This window comes from Poecilia formosa, unplaced genomic scaffold (genome assembly GCF_000485575.1).
Source record: "Poecilia formosa unplaced genomic scaffold, Poecilia_formosa-5.1.2 Scaffold201, whole genome shotgun sequence".
NCBI lineage: Eukaryota > Metazoa > Chordata > Actinopteri > Cyprinodontiformes > Poeciliidae > Poecilia > Poecilia formosa.
This window is the reverse complement of record NW_006800140.1, coordinates 161,217-169,306: the sequence shown is the minus strand read 5'-3', so window position 1 is coordinate 169,306 and position 8,090 is coordinate 161,217. Positions and strand designations below refer to the sequence as shown.

General features: G+C 38.8%; 2 long non-coding RNA genes across 2 annotated transcripts; one reads left to right on the top strand and one right to left on the bottom strand.

Moving 5' to 3' along the window:
• The first annotated feature begins 4,176 nt into the window (after positions 1-4,176).
• On the top strand, positions 4,177-4,628 carry LOC107838008 (uncharacterized). The gene is made up of 2 exons (XR_001664057.1): positions 4,177-4,214; positions 4,416-4,628. It is a non-coding gene; the product is annotated as an uncharacterized LOC107838008 (long non-coding RNA).
• Positions 4,629-6,753: 2,125 nt separating this feature from the next.
• LOC107838007 (uncharacterized) lies at positions 6,754-7,645 on the bottom strand. The gene is made up of 3 exons (XR_001664056.1): positions 7,568-7,645; positions 6,913-6,914; positions 6,754-6,765 (listed from the first exon to the last, which is right to left on the bottom strand). It is a non-coding gene; the product is annotated as an uncharacterized LOC107838007 (long non-coding RNA).
• Positions 7,646-8,090: the final 445 nt, after the last annotated feature.

Here is an 8,090-nt window from a genome sequence, read left to right as displayed (position 1 = left end):
TATATTTCAACAATTTTGAAATTATGATGACAGATTTGAATAAATTGACATTTCTACACCCAAGTTTTAATACCCACTTAATCCTGTGAAGGCCTTACAGTGTTCTTAGTGTTTTTGTACTTTCATAACTAAAATTGAGAGGTTTTACCCAGACTTCTTCCCATTGAGGCGCCTTTTATTTTCCAGGAGAGAGTTTAGCTCTGCTTCACAATGGGACAAAGTGTGGCCATGAGTTACGCCAACTTTAAAGTGTTTAGATGCAATATTACCCAAACATGCTTCCCAGAAACTTCGCATCACTGTCCACACCTTCTTATCTGCGCTGCCTCACAGGTACAGTATCTTAACCACGCTGTAAGGCTTCAATATGTGAGCATTAACACGCTTCAAGGTCCTTGATTTTTCCTCAGGAATTACTGTGTGGCAACCAGAAGGAGAAGCTGGAGATTTGTTCCCTCCAGTCTAAAATAAATAGGATAGACGGGGGGAAGCAATCACATAGCCGACAACATGCTCTGCTATCGAGAAAATACAGCAGTTTAGATTAAGATTTAAACAAAATCATTTCTGTTTAATTTAATCTGTAAGCAGATAAGCTTCTACCAACATCCCACAAAGATTTTGAAATGATAAGGAAACGTTCAAATGCAGAAAGTGTTGAACATGTCTGTCGTTATTTAAAGAAAAAAATAAAAATAAAAAGCATGTTTGGAAATAGTTTCATAAATGAGGGAGCTGAAGTGATACAGAAAGCTGTCAGTGTGATGTTGTCCAAACTTTTAGCCAAAACTAGATAAATTAAGCTTCTCACAGGCCACAAAATGTGTTAAAGATGAGTTTATTGTGATTTTTCTTTTTTTAGTTTCACCTGGTCGATAAACGTTTTATGAAATGTATAAATTTTTGAAGATCCAAAACATAATAAGGTTTCAGGTGGTTTTCGTTTTGCCATAAAATATCCAGATGTTGCTGTTATCATTTTATTTTGGCTGGACTTGTGGTTGGGGCCGATCAAAATCATTTCAAGGGCCATAAATGGCCCCCGGACTACACTTTGGACAACCCTGTAAGATCTGGTAAACAGAACCACAACCAGCTTTATTCACCAGTTTGTGCTCAAAAACAAGAAATTTCACTTTGGTTTCACTTTCCTATCAATGAAAACATTTTAAATATGAATATATCAAAAGGGGAAATATAAGTAAAAGTTAGTTGTAAATATGTATACTGTATGGGTGTCCAAAGTGTGGCTTGGGGGCCATTCATGGACCTTGAAGTGATTTTGTGTGGCCCTCAACCACAAAACAAAAATGTCACAAACTAGTTTGTTCAGTTCAAGGTCGGAGTTTGATGCTGTTAAATTTTCACTGCCTCTGAAAAGAAGATACAAACAAACAATGAACATTCAGGGACTTTTAGTCCAGAGCAGACTTTGATCCACCCATTTAGTCAACTCCTCCTCATAAAGCAAAAGGTTTTGAAGAATGGGGAAAAAAACAGACCCAAAAACCAGAGATAAAAGTGTTTGTTTTTTTAAACCTGCTAGATCTTACGTTTCAGATCTACAATAATTTACAGCTCTTTTCTATAGAAATCAGACTTCTAGATACATAAATGACCCTCGCCCCTCACCTGCTTGTTGTGTTTGTTTTTGCTGATAGCCTCATGAGACAATTATCAATCAGAAAATTGATTTGCAGTCATTTTCACTTTATGGAAAGAGGGGAAAAATTTAAATTTTAACCTTTTTAATACTTTTTCAGCATTTTGAAGAAATGCCAGACAGGAAGTGAGCTGCAGGGAGGAGAAAGCCGTGACCTCTCCCGGCCGCACCACCTTGGCCAAAGGATTAAGAAAACAGCGGCCACTGACAAACGTCCAGGAAATCAGAACCACATGCTGGAAGGGAGGCAGGCTGAGGTGATTATTTGTTTTCTGCTAAATTAATGGAGGCTAATTGATAATGTCATTACATCAGGAGGAGAGCGGGGGGAAAAAATCAAGGAATGCTGCCTATCAATCCTCACAGATGCTGCTGGGTTTTCCCTGGAGATAAAGATCTGTTCAGCTAACCAGAACCAGACTGGCTCATCTCAAACCAAATTTAAACATTTTTTAATGCCAAAGGAAAATCTAGGAAATAAAACAACCTGAAATCAAGGATTAAATTCTAATTCATTCTGGAGTTATACGTCTTGTTGAACCGGAAACCAGAAAACTGAATGAAAAAAGACCTTTTTTTTTCTTAACATGACTAAAACACTAAATCCTACCAAGTATTTTTGGTCTAGTTTCTACTGCAAATTTCTCAGTACGCTTGAAATAAAACAAAACTAACTTGCAAGTAATTTTTCAGCAACATATAGGAGCTTGTTTTAAATGAATAACTCAACAAAAAAAAAGTTATAGTTCTACTGGCAGATTATGTAATTTATTTCACAAACACACTCTGTGCTGTTACCTAGCAACAACAGCCAAGCCCAGCCCGTTGCCTAGCAACCCAGAACTAGTTTGAACTGGCAGATTATTTCACTTATAGCAAGATATTTTTCCCATGTTATAGTCAAATAATTTGCCAGTGGATCTATTTTATTTATTTTTTATAAATCTTGATTCACACTGCAAAAGCACAAAATCTTACCCAGAATTTTGTATCATATATTTACTATACATATCTTAGTTCACTTGAAAGAAAACAAGATTAACTTATAAGTAACTTTTTAGCAAGAAATATGAGCTTGTTTTAAGTGAATATTGATGAAAAAGTAGTAGTTTCACAGGCAGATCATTTCATTTACAACGTAGGAAAAGTATATTAATAATCTGCCAATGGAACTGGTTCTTTTTTCATTCGCTCCTATATTTTGCTGAAAAGTTTCTTGTAAGCTAGTTTTTCCGTTTTTCCAGTGTACTAAGATATTTGCGTTAGAAACTAGATCAAAAATACATTTTGCATTTTTACAGTGAAACCTTTAGAAAAATATTGTGGCGAGGAACATTTTCGGATTTTTAGCGTGAAAAAAGGCTCAGAAATGAATTGATTTGCTCCACATGGCCAATAATTCAGCAGTGGACAAGACAAAAGGTCAGTATCTGCTTAAAATCTTCACCACTTGGAGTATTTCAGATCTGCAGAGCCGCAGCAGCTGTGGGAGAGAAGATGGTGGCTCCGCCGGTGATTTAGGAGACAGCGAGGGGCTTTAAAGGAGGAAAACAAGTTCATTACACTTCCATACTTGCTTATCACTCCCCAAAGACCTGTCAGCAAAGGCAGAGGAGAAATTAGCTTTCCACAAACCCCCAAAAAAGAAGTTATTAGGCAAACCCCCAGGGTGGACATGTCGTTTGCAATTCTTACCCCAAGACCTTTGACCTCAAACTCTCTGGGGTCACTACTTCCTTTCAAACAGTTTGTGTTGCTCTATTGCTCACCAAACCCAAGTTTAGTGCGCTTCCTCTGGAATAGCATAAGCCGGTTTGGTGCGTGTATCTGTGTAGGTTGCAGGGGTGGCGTGATGGCGAATGATTACAAATGTCTCCGTTCTAGTTTAATTGGATCAGGCTGACTCACAGCTTATGGAACAAGATCTCGGTTGTTTCAAAGCAGATGGATTAACAATTAAATTTGTTTGCTAATTCCGTGGCATACACCTTGAACAGAAAATAAGACGCATTAACTTGAATAAATTACGCTCTACCCACAGGGAATATAATTAGGGGAATTCCTTCTCATAGCCTCCCAAAAGACTTTGTCTGACTTTTCATCTTGTAAATGTGGGAAATCATTTAAGAGTGAGACTCATCTTATTTTCTTTTTTTCTTGCGCTTTGTGAGTCATAGTTGTTGCTTGCTTTGCACTAATAGATTTTACAGTATTTGGTCTGGAAGATCAGCTTCCTGTAAAGTAGCACAAATATTGTTTTCCATTCAAATCAAAGGTGTCAAACTCCTCCACATTTTCTGAAGTTACTGTCACAAACTTAGATTTTTTACCCAAGTAAAAGTAAAACATACAGTAGTAAAAGGTATTTTATTTTTTTTCAAAAATGTGACTCAAGTAAATGAAACTGAGTAAATGTAACTAATTATTATCCAACTCTGCATTTCAGATGAAAAAAAAAAAAGACTAAAATTGGAATCGGCAGGTCGTGATTTTTAAAGATCGGCAATGCTGGATCGGCCAGAAAGCTGCAATCGGTGCACCGCTAATATTGGTATTATTGATACCAAATATGACACCTCTAACTCATAATACTGTGATAAAACATTAATTAATTCATAGGGCTTTTTACACAGTTTTACCAACGTTAAGATGTTACAAATGTTTAATTTATCGTCAGCGTGACACAAACCTGTCATGATTATTTTGGTTCTGTTTTTTATTTTTCCCAGCTGATTGTTGCTCATATTGACAGAGAAACCGAAGCGATCGGCTGCCGTGGTTCTGAAGAACCGCTCACATTAACGTCAGCCGGCAGCTCATTAAAGCGGCGCGGCCTCGGCCTGAAACTCAGCGGCTCCGCAGAGCTAGCCCCCCCGCTCAATAATGCCAAACCTGCAGCGAGGATATTAGTCTGACAGCAGAAGATAATTTGTCAAAACCTTATTTTAAAGCTCTATGAATGTCATCCTGTGTTGTGGCTCTTAATTGAAATGTAGTTTGCCAAGCAGGAAAATATATGAGTGCACATGCAGGGTGTTGGCAGGATGTTTTATGGGGACGCTAACCACACCTGGTTAGTGTTAGCATCCTTACTGTGTACTTTGCATACCTTCGTGTCACTTTTACCTTAAATTATCCCACAACGTTTTTCTTTTATTCATGAGAATCTGAGATTTTCTGATAAATCTTGAAGTCAGAGCAGAGATAACCATTAGCTTTACAGTGATATGTTATTTTCCAAACGGTGAGATTTATATAAGTTTACCCTCCAATCTTCAATCTTGCCCAGTTATGAACCTCGCTGCCCCTCCCCCACTGGTTCCTGAACCCACTTGTACGTTCTCGGCCTCCATAATAAACCAACATCTGCAGAACTTACAAGTGCTTTAGCTGCAGTTAATTGAGTAAATTGAAGCAAGCTGCAGCGCGGCGCTGATCTATGATCCCCCGTTGAGGGCCCAGAAGGGAGACAACAGATTTACTGCGAGGACAGTGGGCGGCCTTTTGTTCAGGTCCTGGTTCATGGGAAGTTTGAGGTCAGAAGGGATTAAAATATTTTAGAGAACAAATGGAGCAATTTGAGTGCAATATTAGAAGCTCTCTGCCAGTTCTTACCGGGAATCCAGGTGTGATTTATTTAATTTTAAGCTCTGTTTGTTTTTTCGTCCTTTTTTTTTTTTTGCCTATTTCTTGATATTTGGGGTTAATTTTTAAAACCGTTGATTAGCTCTTTTAAGTTTTAGCTCTTATTGGTCAAGGAAAAATAAAGTACATCCTCTGTTTCTGATTTGTAGCTACAGTTTGTACATTTTCTAAAAGAAAACTGTGTTTTTTTTGCATATTTTTTAAACCGTCATCATGTTGTGGCAGTTTAACATGAGGCAGATAATCTGTGAAAAGATCGATCTCCTCCACTTCCTCCCTGAAATATTACTTCCTTCTGAAGAAATGCACAAAAACAACCAATCAGAGTCAGGAGGCTTGGCTTAACGTTGTCATTCATCCTCATGTACGTGCTGCTAAATTTGCTAGTGGTGGAGAAACGGCATACTGCTATAGGAAAACCGTTTATCTGCCGTCTTTGCTAACTAGCCTAGCATTCATGCCAGGCTATGCTAGATGGAGGGTAGCAGAGAGCTAGACGGAGCTTCAGAAATACTTCAGCTTGATTTCTGAGGGAGATTCCAGCCCGTTGCTAGTCTAGAGGAGCTGAACCCCGTTTCACACCTCAATGCTTGAAACGGGAGATTTCCTAAACATACATGAAAGAATCACAGCAACACTGCAGTTTTTATTGAGGAATTACCTTTTTATGTTGCGGTAACCTTCAAAAGGGCGGTTTTTCCTTATTTTTTGAATTTGTTCCTTGGTTGGCGGCGGCCTTTTTTGTTTTTTTAACCGGGGGTTTCTTTTTTACGTTTTCGTTTTTTCTTTTTTTTGTTTTGGGTTGGTTTTGGGACGTTGACCCTTTCCCCCGGAGTTTTGTTTGCGTTTCATTTAATTTGTATGAACAACCACAACAAAAAAATGAGATTTCAGTAACAACAAAAAATATTTCAGTTGTGAATGTAGCTTTTCACAATATTCTGATTTATTGAGATTTATATGTGGAAGATGGTTAAATTGAATTTAGCAAAACTCTTCTGGGAACAACTAAAGGCATCCCAGGTACCAACAGTGGCCCCTGTGCCACGGTTTGAGAACCGTGGCCTCAATGAACATTAAAAGGAAACCTCTCCAGATGAGCTTTCTGCTGTAATGTGAAGCAGTTCATCACCAGAGTTAACTAATAAACAGGAACTTTAGCCATGCAGTCATTCACTTCAGAGCTTCTTCTGATTAATTCCAACATTCAGCATTTCCATCTCCCTAAACCCAGATAAGAAACACACAAAAAAGGCCAACAGATTTAATCTAATACATAATAATCACATTAGAGTGGTGACAGAATTACTCTAATTGCCTCTACACTCTCCCTTGGACACATCCAGCATCACACACTCAGAGCCCCATCTGTCTAATGAGGACATTTACAGGCAAAAATAAAACCATATGCTATTATCACTGAAGATGATTAAAAATTAAGACAATTTTGGCTCCAGCTCCAAGTCAAATTTTCCACCGGAGCTTTGTTGGCGTTCGTCGTTTGCCAGTAAATTTCCTCACGATTGGACGTGAACGATAATTAGCCGTGTTTGTGTCAAAGAGCTGTCAGCCGCGGAAACCTTTCACAGCCAAACGGGGCCAACGGCTGACACCATCATTCAGGAGCAGAGAGGGACTGCAAGAGGCGTTCACAGTGGGAAGGGAAGGGGAGTGACACACGCAGAGCGGAGAGGGAGGAATACTGGGCCAAACTCGTTTTCCGCTTGACGGGTTAGCTGCAGAGAATGCGCCTTTACTAGGTAAATGATTGGAGGGAGTGGGAGGGGGACCTGCGCTGCTCTGCTATTATGTACTTCAAAGGTCTCCAATGGCAGGTTAAATGAAAAGCAAATGTGTTGCACTGCTGCTCAGATGCCACAAATGTTTTAGCAGGTGCAAGCAATGAAGAGGTGGGCAGTGCTGCACCTTGCTTGGGAATTGTTGGATCTTCCAGTTTTGTTTGATCAGGTTTAGTTGGAGTGTTTTCACTCCTGACAGTCCAGGAGACTCGGTTTGATTCCAAAACTGCAACATTTGTTACATTTTTCAGCTGCTGTGGTTTGGTTCCTCATTGCACTGAGCCAAACAAACCAAACCAATTGGAAAGCCTCTTCCCCTCCTCACCTGTGGGGGCGCTGCAACAAGAACCACTGAAGGAAGCGATGCAAAAACCTCAAGAAGACGCGAACGCAACAAAAATGGAGTGGTGTCAAATTGTAGCAGTTGTAAAATTTCTCTTTTGTCTTTGGTAAAAGAAACACGAGTCATTTCTCCTTCTAGTGCTAAACTCACACGTTTGTTTTGGTTGTATTTACCCAGAATGCCCTGTGCTGCAGTCCACTTGGCAACATTTTATAAATTTTTCAGCTGCTGTGGTTCTCTTTCACACTTTGGTGTCAAACCAATTAGAAAACCTGCTTCCCTCCTCACCTGCAGTGGCGCTGAATCAGGAATCACTGTAGAAAACGAGACAAAAACCTATGAAGAAGTCACTGAACACAACTTCCTTCTTCACAAAATGTAAACAAAATGTAGTGGCAATTTTTAGCGGTTGTTGGATTTCTCTTTTATCTCTGATAAAGAACCATGAGCCATTTCTAAGTAAGTAAATAATTCATTTAGTATTGATGAAAAAGTTCCACTGGCAGATTATTTCACTTAAAAATGGGAAAAATGTTTCATTCTAAATGAAACAAACTGCCAGAATTATAACTTTTTCTCCTATAATAAAGGAATTATTAACAAGTTCCTGTTTCTTGATGAAAAATTATTTATAAGTTTG